Here is a 12,012-nt window from a genome sequence, read left to right on the forward strand (position 1 = left end):
GGAGGAGGAGGAGGGCTCCCGACGGCTGCGGGCGACTGCGAGCGTTTGCACCGCTGCTCCCTTTTTCTGTCCCCAAAACGAAGTCTCATGAAAGGTTGTTTCGCCTTCACGTCCCGTCCCGCTGAAGCCGGGAGCCGCTGCAGGAGCCCCCGCCCGCTGCTGCTGCTGCTGCTGTTGCTGTCTGACGGCCGACTGTAGGCGAGAGCGGCTTCACCTGAACCGGGCGAGGCTCAGTGCACGACCGGCCCGCAACGGAGCCGTCTCTCAGTCCACCGCAGGCTTCCAGTAACTCTCTCACCCAGCTACCCTTCACTCGTCCTCCATTCCCCACCACCCGGCCTATAGTCTAAGCCGATTCACACTGAGACCGTCCCTCTAAAGACGCTATGGTCTGGCGGCGCTCTCGGCTGATATGCTCTTTGCTCCTCTGATCACCGAGAACCCGCCCAGGAGCCTGTTGACAAGGTCAGATTTGTAAACCAATGTGAAATGTTGATTGCGAAACAAAAAAAAATGCGCAGCATTTACGATGCATTCAGAAACTGTAAATAAGAAGTATTGCTAAATGTAACCACTGCTGTAATACATTAGGAATAAATGCAAACTTATAATCAAAGATGACTTGATAAAGCTTATTTGTCCCCTCATCACCTCAATCCTTTTCCATATATGCGCTGTTGCTACCCAAATCCCGTTTACATCTTTCTATGAATGTTTGCTTAACTTTCATTAATCAGTATGATCTGCCACTATAGTAATATGTCTCTTGTCAAAGGGACATATTACTTCCTGGGTGCCTCCAACATAGAATCTCACCGTCTCCATCACAGGAGATGGAAAACTAGATCTCACGTCTCCATCACAGGAGACAGACTATTGACCGACCTAATTTTCTTTTTTACTACTGGGCAACTAATATTAAAAATATAACTTTCTGGTTGGACGATACATGTCAACATATAAATTGGTTAAAAATGGAGAGGGAAGATTGTTTGCCTTTTTGTATAGGCTCGATCCTCCTATCTCCAATACATTTGAATAAGTCATCGTATGAGCAAAATCCGATAATACATGTTCAAGTTCAAGTGAGTTTATTGTCATGTGTCCCTGATAGGACAATGAAAATCTTGCTTTGCTTCAGCACATAGAAACATAGAAACATAGAAATTAGGTGCAGGAGTAGGCCATTCGGCCCTTTGAGCCTTCACCGCAATTCAATATGATCATGGCTGATCATCCAACTCAGTATCCCGTACCTGCCTTCTCTCCATACCCTCTGATCCCCTTAGCCACAAGGGCCACATCTAACTCCCTCTTAAATATAGCCAATGAACTGGCCTCAACTACCCTCTGGCAGAGAGTTCCAGAGATTCACCACTCTCTGTGTGAAAAAAGTTATTCTCATCTCGGTTTTAAAGGATTTCCCCCTTATCCTTAAGTTGTGACCCCTTGTCCTGGACTTCCCCAACATCGGGAACAATCTTCCTGCATCTAGCTTGTCCAACCCCTTAAGAATTTTGTAAGTTTCTATAAGAGCCCCTCTCAATCTCCTAAATTCTAGAGAGTATAAACCAAGTCTATCCAGTCTTTCGTCATAAGACAGTCCTAACATCCCAGAAATCAGTCTGGTACATCTTCTCTGCACTCCCTCTATGGCAATAATGTCCTTCCTCAGATTTGGAGACCAAAACTGTACGCAATACTCCAGGTGTGGTCTCACCAAGACCCTGTACAACTGCAGTAGAACCTCCCTGCTCCTATACTCAAATCCTTTTGCTATGAAAGCTAACATACCATTCGCTTTCTTTACTGCCTGCTGCACCCGCATGCCTACCTTCAATGACTGGTGTACCATGACACCCTGGTCTCGCTGCATCTCCCCTTTTCCTAATCGGCCACCATTTAGATAATAGAACATAGTAGGCATTTACTACAAAACAGATCAATGTGTCCATATACTATAATATAAATGTATACACACATGAATAAATAAAATGTTTAAAGTGTAAATAACAGATAATTGGTTATTAATAATCAGAGTTTTGTCCACGCCAGGTTTAATAGCCTGATGGCTGTGGGGAAGTAGCTATTCCTGAACCTGGTTGTTGCAGTCTTCAGGCTCCTGTACCTTCCACCTGAAGGACGCAGGTAGATGAGTGTGTGGCCAGGATGGTGTGGGTCTTTGATGATACTGCCAGCCTTTTTGAGGCAGCGACTGCGATAAATCCCCTCGATGGAAGGAAGGTCAGAGCCGATGGACTGGGCAGTGTTTACTACTTTTTGTAGTCTTTTCCTCTCCAGGATGCTCAAGTTGCCGTACCAAGCCACGATGCAACCGGTCAGCATGCTCTCTACTGTGCAAATACATAGTACTATCCGTATCTGGAAACAGTTGAAATTCAGTCTTAAATTGAGAAATATGTCTCTCCTTCTTCCTATTACAAATAATCCCTTGTTTAAACCGTCTACTTTAGATATGGTGTTTGTTCAATGGAAGAACCTGGGAATCAATACTGTGGGAGACCTCTATAAGAAGGGGACTCTCTTCTTTTCAAGAACTACAGGAGAAATATGACGAATGCTAATAATTTTTTTTAGATACCTTCAAATCCGAGATTACGTGAAAACATATACACAAGACTGTCCTCTTATGGGTCCAGATATATTAGACGATTGTTTGAATAGACATGCCGATACAAGTAAGGTGATATCTTACATTTATAACGTTCTGCTAAATATTGACACCCCACCCTCTGAGATGTATAGGCGAGCATGGGAGGACGAGCTGGGTTTACCCATTTCGAAAGATATATGGGAGTAAAGCCTATAATACATACACTACTGTTCTTTAAATGCCAGGCATACCCTGATCCAATATAAAGTATTGCATAGGTTATACTACTCAAAGACCAAATGGAACAAGATCTTCCCAACTGTCTCTCCTCTCTGTGATAAATGGCACTTCCAAGAAGCCACCCTAACTTATTATTTTGTATCGTGTATAAAAAAACAAAACTTCTGGACGGAAATATTCAATATCATTTCTAAAACACTTAAAATTCAATTGGAGCCGGATTCAAAACTAATAATATTAGGAATGTCAGAGGGCTGGCCTAATCTAATGATATCTCAAAGACTCTTCCTTGACTATGATTTAATAACTGCGAAAAAACTTATACTTAAATTCTGGAAAAAGATAAATTCTGGAAAAAGATGTGGATCACAGAAATGACTCAGACACTACATCTAGAAAAAATAAGGCTTGTCTTGACTGACAAACCAGATCAATTTTCCAAAATATGGTCTCCTTTTATTGAATGGTTGAACACAAACTCAAAACCGATGCTATAGTCGGGAGGGCAGGCGTATGGAAGGGTAGTGGGATATATCTCCGCTTCTTTTACTTCTTCGTTAGTTCTGGGGTTTTTCTTTTTTCTTTTTCGTGTCTTTCTCGATATTCTTTTCTTTTTCTTTTCTTCTTTCTTTCCCTTTTTTCCTTTTTCTTTTTTTCCGATTTAGTTATTAGTTTATAAAATGTTAAAATTGAAGCAGTACGAAAATGGTATAACTGTTATGTCGATTACTGTCTCTTTGTACAATTGCTTCTAATAAAATAAATATAAAAATAAATTAAAACAAATTAAAAAATGTGATATTCTCAAGATCAGAACTTTAATATTATTGTATTATATGCTGTAAGTCCGTAACAGATAGGTAAATACATTACAATTTCTAGCAATAATCCAAGTCTTTATGGAGAAGATCAGTTGCTAGCTGGTACATTGGCATATCATAATCAGTAGCATCATCATACTCCTCAGATTATAACCAATAAGCAACTCTGTACAACTTGTTTTTCCTCAACTTTTCAATTTTGGCATTGTAAACTACAAGTTTTTGCTCTTCAAACCACGCATGATATGCCTTTCTGCCCACTACTTTCCCATTAAGAATGTCTTGTAGATCATCAAATTCGGATAATCTCTGCGAATGCTGCCTAAATCAGTCTCTTTTGCTGGGCATTTGGATTGACAATTTTGCAATTCTTCTTCGGAGACATCTGTTTAAAATGTAAAGGAAAAAAAAAACACTGAACAGCAATAAGAGAAACAAGTTATTATTTGCAGTTCTAGAAAAAAGGTAGAAATGATAAAGTTAAATGCTAAAACAAATAGTAAATACCCAACAAAAAATTCATATTCATCAGTTTCATCAAATCAATTAAATTCATCTAATCAAAACAGCCAGTGGCAGATATGCAGTGCTGCTGATGGTAGGTTTTGTAACATCGCTACCATTTGTAACAAGGACAGAGTCCCCCTTGTCGTCACCTTCCACCCCATCAGCCGTTGCAAACCAAGCATATAATCCTTCTAACATTTTCGCCACCTACAACGGGATCCTACCTCTGGCCACATCTTCCCATCTCCACCTCTTTCTGCTTTCTGCAGAGACCGTACCCTGGTCAATTCATCAATTTCCACCCAAACCACCCCGTCCCCAGGTACTTTCCCCTGCAACTGCAGGAGATGCAACCCCTGTCCTTTCACCTACCCCCTCAACTCCATCCAAGGACCCCCAACAGTCCACGTGAGGCAGAGGTTCCCTTGCACCTCCTCCAATCTCACCTACAGTATCCGCTGTTCCAGGTGTCAACTCCTGGTCATCGGCGAGACCAAGCGCAGGCTCAGCGATCGATTTGCTGAACACCTCCGCTCAGTTCACCTTAACCTAGCTGATCTCCCGGTTGCTCAGCACTAACTCCCCCTCCCAATCCAAATCTGACCTTTCTGTCCTGGGCATTCTCCATTTTCAGAGTGAGGCCCAGCACAAATTGGAGGAACAGCGCCTCATATTTTGCTTAGGTAGCTTACACCCCAGTGGTATGAACATTGACTTCTCTAACTTCAAATAGCCCTTGTGTTCCCTCTCTCCATTCCCTCCCCCTTCACAGTTCTCCCACCAGTCTTACTGTCTCTGACTACATTCTATCTCTGTCCTGCCCACTCCCCTGACATCAGTCTGAAGAAGGGTCTCGACCCAAAACGTCACCTATTACTTCTCTCCTGAGATGCTGCCTGTCCCGCTGAGTTGCTCCAGCATTTTGTGTCTACCTTCAATAGAAACATAGAAAATAGGTGCAGGAATAGGCCATTCAGCTCTTCGAGCCAGCACCTCCATGCAGTATGATCATGGCTGATAGAAACATAGAAACATAGGTGCAGGAGTAGGCCATTCGGCACCATTCAATATGATCATGGCTGATCATCCAACTCAGTATCCGGTACCTGCCTTCTCTCCATACCCCCTGATCCCTTTAGCCACAAGGGCCACATCTAACTCCCTCTTAAATATAGCCAATGAACTGGCCTCAACTACCTTCTGTGGCAGAGAATTCCAGAGATTCACCACTCTCTGTGTGAAAAATGTTTTCCTCATCTCGGTCCTAAAAGATTTCCCCCTTATCCTTAAACTGTGACCCCTTGTTCTGGACTTCCCCAGAATCAGTACCCTGTTCCTGCTTTCTCCCCATATCCCTTGATTCTGTTAGCCATAAGAGCTATATCTAATGCTCTCTTGAATACCTCCAGTTAATTAGCCTTCACTGTCTTCTGTGGTAACATTAGAAACAGGAGCTAAAATAGACCAGTTGATTCCTCGAGCCTTCAGGGCCATTCTGTAAAATCTTGGCCAATTCAGTCACCACCACTGGACCTCCTCCGTTTTCAATGGCTCTACCTCCACAGTTCTAAGAAATAGAGAATAACTAAGAATACTAACTTTGAGAGAAGGTATTCATAGAAACATAGAAAACATAGAAATTAGGTGCAGGAGTAGGCCATTCGGCCCTTCGAGCCTGCACCGCCATTTAATATGATCATGGCTGTTCATCCAACTCAGTATCCCGTACCTGCCTTCTCTCCATACCCTCTGATCCCCTTGGCCACAAGGGCCACATCTAACTCCCTCTTAAATATAGCCAATGAACTGGCCTCAACTACCCTCTGTGGCAGAGAGTTCCAGAGATTCACCACTCTCTGTGTGAAAAAAGTTCTCCTCATCTCGGTTTTAAAGGATTTCCCCCTTATCCTTAAGCTGTGACCCCTTGTCCTGGACTTCCCCAACATCGGGAACAATCTTCCTGCATCTAGCCTGTCCAACCCCTTAAGAATTTTGTAAGTTTCTATAAGATCCCCTCTCAATCTCCTAAATTCTAGAGAGTATAAACCAAGTCTATCCAGTCTTTCTTCATAAGACAGTCCTGACATCCCAGGAATCAGTCTGGTGAACCTGTGTTTGGTCCATATCCTGCCAAACCTACAGCTGTGTTTATACATAACCCCCCCATTTCAGGGTACCATAATGTTTGGGACACATGACTTCATAGGCTTTTGTAATTGCTCGGGTGTGTTTAATTGCCTCCTTAATGCAGGTATACGGGAGCACTCGACACCTAGTCTTTCCTCCAGTCTTTCCATCACCTTTGGAAACTATTGCTGTTTATCAACATGAGGACCAAATTTGTGCCAATGAAAGTCAATAAGCCATTATGAGACTGAGAAACAAAAATAAAACTGTCCGCAGAAAACTTCATGAACAGAAATAGAGAGGCTACACTGCAAGATGCAAACCACTGGTTAGCTGCAAAAATAGGATGGCCGAGTTACAGTTTGCCAAGAATTACTTAAAAGAGCAACCACAGAAACCAAAATGTATAAAAATGGCCTTTATTAAAATCTGACAATGTGCATTTGAACCACATGTGATTGTTTTTCTATTATAAATCTCAATTTGTGTAGTACAGAGACAAATAAATAAATGATGTGTCTCTGCCCCGAACATTATGGAGGGCACTGTATGTCCTCTGGACCTCGGTTCACCTACTCTGGGCAAGAGACTCTGTGCATCAACCCGATCTATTTCTCTCATGATTTTACACATTGGTTCCAATAATCACATTGGATGAAACATCCCCCCATTATCTAAATATGTCAAAATGTGATTAAATAAGATCCTTCTAAATGGCAGTGAGTGTTGGTCCAAGTGGCTCAATCTACATCAATTCCTTCATCCCAGGAATCATTGTAACAAATCTTCGCTGCAATGTCTCCAATGCAAGTATATGTGGCTTTTTACAATGATGCAAACAAGAATGTGACAAATGGGGTCAAATTTCAATTTCCTTCAAAAAAGTTGATAGGCACTTTATTGGGTTCATGACTAACATAGTATCAACAAAAAATATAAGAAAAGATAGCATATTGATGTCAAGTTTCTGAAAATGGCATCAGAATACACAAATACATTTTGTGTAATGGTCGTCGCTGGTGTCCACCAGTGACCTGGTTGGCAAAGTAAGTGCACGTATTTCTTATTCCTTTCTATGTTTATGAATACCATGGAACAATAAAATTGCAAACACCGTTTCCATTTCATTCACCTGATCATGTAGTAAAACACTGCATCCATCTGAGTGGACTCCGCAACGCGCGTTACACATCATACACACAAACGTACGTTGCAGTGGACACTAAAAGGTTTGGTATCCCAGAAAACGAACGTTACATTATTAGCGAGAACCAAGTATTTTCACCAATGTGATCTAAACGGTACATTACCTTATGGATTTGAGCTAGCGATGGCCGATGATTTGTCAGAACGTTTGATTTGGGCTGATTTTTTAAGTAAAATGTCTCCGTAACGGTCATTGCGGAGCTTCCCGAAGTTGACGCGAAGGAATAAAGTTAGCGACTTGGTCCGTACGAAAGGTAAACAAGAGACAGTCAGTTGCCAAATTAAAGATTGGCCCCATTTCTTTGTTTTGATGACCAATTCATGTCAAATTTTTATTTATTGATTTAAAAAAGTCAGAAAATATATCGTAAACGGTTTTGTGTTTTTGACACCGCGATGTTTTTGATACATTAAGTTTGAAAATAAGAAAAAATAATTAACTCGCCCATAAATCACTACTACCATAGGATACCTCGTTGGGTTTTTGAAAAGCATTAGAGGTTTGGAGCCTCCGTGATTTAACTTAAGGAGGTGCCGACCCCGATAACGATCATTGTGACAATGGACACCAAGCACAACGACTGTTACAGGATCTTTGCTGTACTGTATTATCTTTATGTTACTGTATTTTTCTCCTGATATTGAAGATATTTCCCTATATCATTATCAAAGCGTATATGTATGAGGGGCCATATGATGTTTATTCATGAATTAAATATTCGTGATTGAAGCGTGCTTGGCAGCGTTTTTAATGTCACATTTTTGGTGTCCAAATTGGTGGTAAAATGTTGTCATGAGAAAAGTTTTTGATTTTCGGTCTTGAAGTTATCTAATTTTTATCTGTTATTTATAAGGTTTCATATAATGGGCAGATTTTTGTTAAGAACAGTGTATTGGCGTAAAAAACTGAATAATAATCTTGGTCCTCAAAATCTCTCCAGTGTTGAAAAAAGACACATATCATTGTTCAAATATGTTGTTCAAAACGCTACTCAGTACGCCAGGCATAGTCTCACCATGCCTTGTAAAGTTGCACTGAAAACTAACTTCTAGAGGAATTCAGCAGTTCAAACAGCTTCTGTGCAGGCACAGGGACAATCAACAAATAATTTTGGGTCGACACCCTGCTTCAGAGGCAATTATCACTTTGCAGATTGTTTTTTTTTATTCAGATTCCAATATTTGCAATCTCTTGTGTCTGTTTGGAAATGTCCTTACTTTTTATATTTCATGTGGGCCAGAACTTGTTTTCATGTTTCATCCAAATGATAGTACATACAGCAGTTCAAAATTCTGCATTGATTAGAATATCTATTCAAGTCTTTGGACTGTGGTTTGATTACTAACCAGTCCATCAGGGGTACTTACCTCCACACCATCAATGGGATCTACAGGAGTTGTTGCCTTAAAATGTCAGCCAGCATCATCAGATACCCACATCATCCTGGTCACTCTTTCATTTCACTCCTGTCATTGGTTAGAAAGTATAGGGGCCTGAAAACAAATGTTCAAGTTCAGGAGCAGCTTCTTCCCAATGACCATCAGGTTATTAAACACTATAACTCCAACTGAGTTGTGAACTGCATAGATTTGGGGACATTGTTTTTGTCTTTGCACTATTATTGGGGGGGTTTTATATAATGAACTTTTTTGTTTATTAGGGTGTTTACAGAATACTTTATAACCATATAACCAAATAACAATTACAGCACGGAAACAGGCCATCTAGACCCTTCTAGTCCGTGCCGAACACGTATTCTCCCCTAGTCCCATTTACCTGCGCTCAGACCATAACTCTCCATTCCCTTCCCTGTCCATACAACTATCCAATTTATTTTTAAATGATAAAAACAAACCTGCCTCCACCACCTTCACTGGAAGCTCATTCCACACAGCCACCACTCTCTGAGTAAAGAAGTTCCCCCTCATGTTACCCCTAAACTTCAGTCCCTTAATTCTCAAGTCATGTCCCCTTGTTTGAATCTTCCCTACTCTCAGTGGGAAAAGCTTATCCATGTCAACTCCGTCTATCCCTCTCATCATTTTACAGACCTCTATCAAGTCCCCCCTTAACCTTCTGCGCTCCAAAGAATAAAGACCTAACTTGTTCAACCTTTCTCTGTAACTTAGTTGCTGAAACCCAGGCAACATTCTAGTAAATCAACTCTGTACTCTCTCTATTTTGTTGACAAGTGCAAGTGCAAGTAAGAATTTCATTGTTACATTTTGGGATATATGACAATAAAACTCGCTTGACTCTTGATATTTACAGATAAAAATAATTGTACAATTAGCCTGCAAAGAAAACTTGGTTAAAGCTAATTCTCTCTCGGTCCAGTTTCAAGGTAACCAGTAGCCCTTTTGTTGTTGAGACTAGATACTGTAGCTATTGTGATCTGTCACCATTCATTGATTGTCTGCAGTGTTGTGCCAATATGTTCCCACTATATAGCCAGAAGAACATCCAAACCACTAAAATGATTAAAGTCCTTTGAATTACTCTCAGAAGCCACTTTTAATTTCTGAGCTGCCAGACTTGTGGAAGATACCAGGAACAAACAAAGAGATCTGTGGTATTTGAAAACTGGATCAACATGAACATGAAGATTTAATATGAACATGAGAGTCAACTTTTTCACACAAAGAATTGTGGGTATGTGGACAATGCTGCTGCCAGAGGCAGATAGAATAACAACATTTAAAATACATTTGGACAGGTACATGTATAGGAAAGGTTTAGAGGGTTATGGACCTAATGTGGGCAAATGGGACTACCTTAGATGGGGCATTTCGGTCAGCATAGATGGGCTGGGCTGAAGGACATGTTTCCGTGCTGTATGACTAACTGACAAGCTGCCTGCCCTACTTCAAAACATTTGATTCAGATTGTCACATTATTTGATAGCTTGGAGACTTAATGAATATGTGAAGGGATAGGGAGAAGATGTATTGTTATTGAAGAGATGGGGCAGTGAAGTGCCCAGAACGGGATAATCATGATAATGTTTCTCCTGATTCTGAAACTGATCTCTTCGACTGTCACCAGGAAAATGACACAAAGTATGCATTGCACTAATCTATCAAGTTTATTCCAAGATTATAGTCAGTATTCTATTGGGTTTGTACCCGTAAGTTCAGGGACCTTGAGCAAAACCCAAAGTGCTGGATTAACTCAGCGGGTCAAATAGCATTTGTAAGAAGAAGGGTCTCAACATAAAATGTTACCAATCCATGGTTTCCAGAGATGCTGCCTGACTTCCTGAATTACTCCAGTCTTTTTCTGGTAAATCAGCATCTGCAGTTCCTTGTATCTTCATGTAAAACAATATTTTTCACTTTGGTAATTTTTTCTTTGCACTACCTGTTGTACTTGTGGATGGCTTGATTGTATTCATGTATGATTTGATTGGATTTAATCGCTAATAAAGATTTTCGACTATATCTTGGTACATGACAATAATAAACCAATACCAATAGATTCACATCATGGTCAGGATGGATAAGGTGCTAAAAGCCCCATTTCTGTGCTGGACCTTTCTATGATTTCTCAAATTTGATTTCATTTTTGATAAATCTATGTTGCCTCTGCGTAATCCTATTATTATTTTGTTTGAAGAAGGGTCTTGACCCGAAATGTCACCCATTCCTTCACTCCAGAGATGCTGCCTGGCCCGCTGAGTTACTCTAGCTTTTTGTGTCTCTCTCCGGTTTAAACCAGCGTCTGTAGTTCCTTCTTACATGTTATTTTTAAGTGTCCTACTACCACTTCCAGATTATTAGATTCCATAATTTGCCTGACCACTAATGTCTTGCTAACTAGTCTTTCTTTAGTTTAGTTTAGAGACATGGCGTGGTAACAGGTTCTTTGGCCCACCGAATCCACGCTGATCAGCTATCCCTGCACACTTACACTATCCTATGCACATTACGAACAATTTACCAATTATACAAGCCAATCAACCCACAAATCCGTACATCTTTGGAGTGTCGAAGGAAACCGGAGATCCAGGAGAGAACCGACGCAAGTCACAGGAAAACGTACAAACTCCCTACAGACAAGACCCATTGTCAGGATCGATCTCGAATGTCTGGTGCTGCCGCCATCAATTGCCTCTAGTTTGCTTCTGAGTGTAATTCTAAAAGAGCAATTACTATTGTATGCTACAAGTTTTGGTGTTGAATTACAATAAAAACTCTGTTCCCTGTTAATCTCGATTCCTTATATATTCAGTCTTCACCATTTCCCCTTCAATGTTGAATGTTCATGGTTTGGAAGCACCAGCTGATGTTCGTAAAGAATGTGCTGCAAAAACTTGGCATTTTCAAGTTGTATTTCTATCAAGCTATTACCATCAAGGTGTATAGCATGTTAACTCTGTGATATATCATTCTGTGACAGGGTCTTGAAGCCAGGATGTTTACATTGTGATAGACACAAAAGCTGGAGTAACTCAATGGGTCAGGCAGCATCTCTGGAGAAAATAACCTACTCCTTGT

General features: G+C 40.8%; 1 long non-coding RNA gene across 3 annotated transcripts; it reads left to right on the top strand.

Moving 5' to 3' along the window:
• The first annotated feature begins 2 nt into the window (after positions 1-2).
• LOC129712919 (uncharacterized) lies at positions 3-11,721 on the top strand. Of its 3 annotated transcripts, XR_008726157.1 has the most exons (4): positions 326-465; positions 2,599-2,699; positions 9,968-10,168; positions 11,347-11,721. It is a non-coding gene; the product is annotated as an uncharacterized LOC129712919 (long non-coding RNA). The 3 variants fall into 3 exon arrangements; XR_008726156.1 differs by lacking the exons at positions 9,968-10,168; positions 11,347-11,721 and adding an exon at positions 6,434-7,961 and having other exon boundaries at positions 3-465; XR_008726159.1 differs by lacking the exon at positions 11,347-11,721 and having other exon boundaries at positions 9,939-11,339.
• Positions 11,722-12,012: the final 291 nt, after the last annotated feature.

Source organism: Leucoraja erinacea, chromosome 2 (assembly GCF_028641065.1).
Source record: "Leucoraja erinacea ecotype New England chromosome 2, Leri_hhj_1, whole genome shotgun sequence".
NCBI classification, from domain to species: Eukaryota; Metazoa; Chordata; class Chondrichthyes; order Rajiformes; family Rajidae; genus Leucoraja; species Leucoraja erinaceus.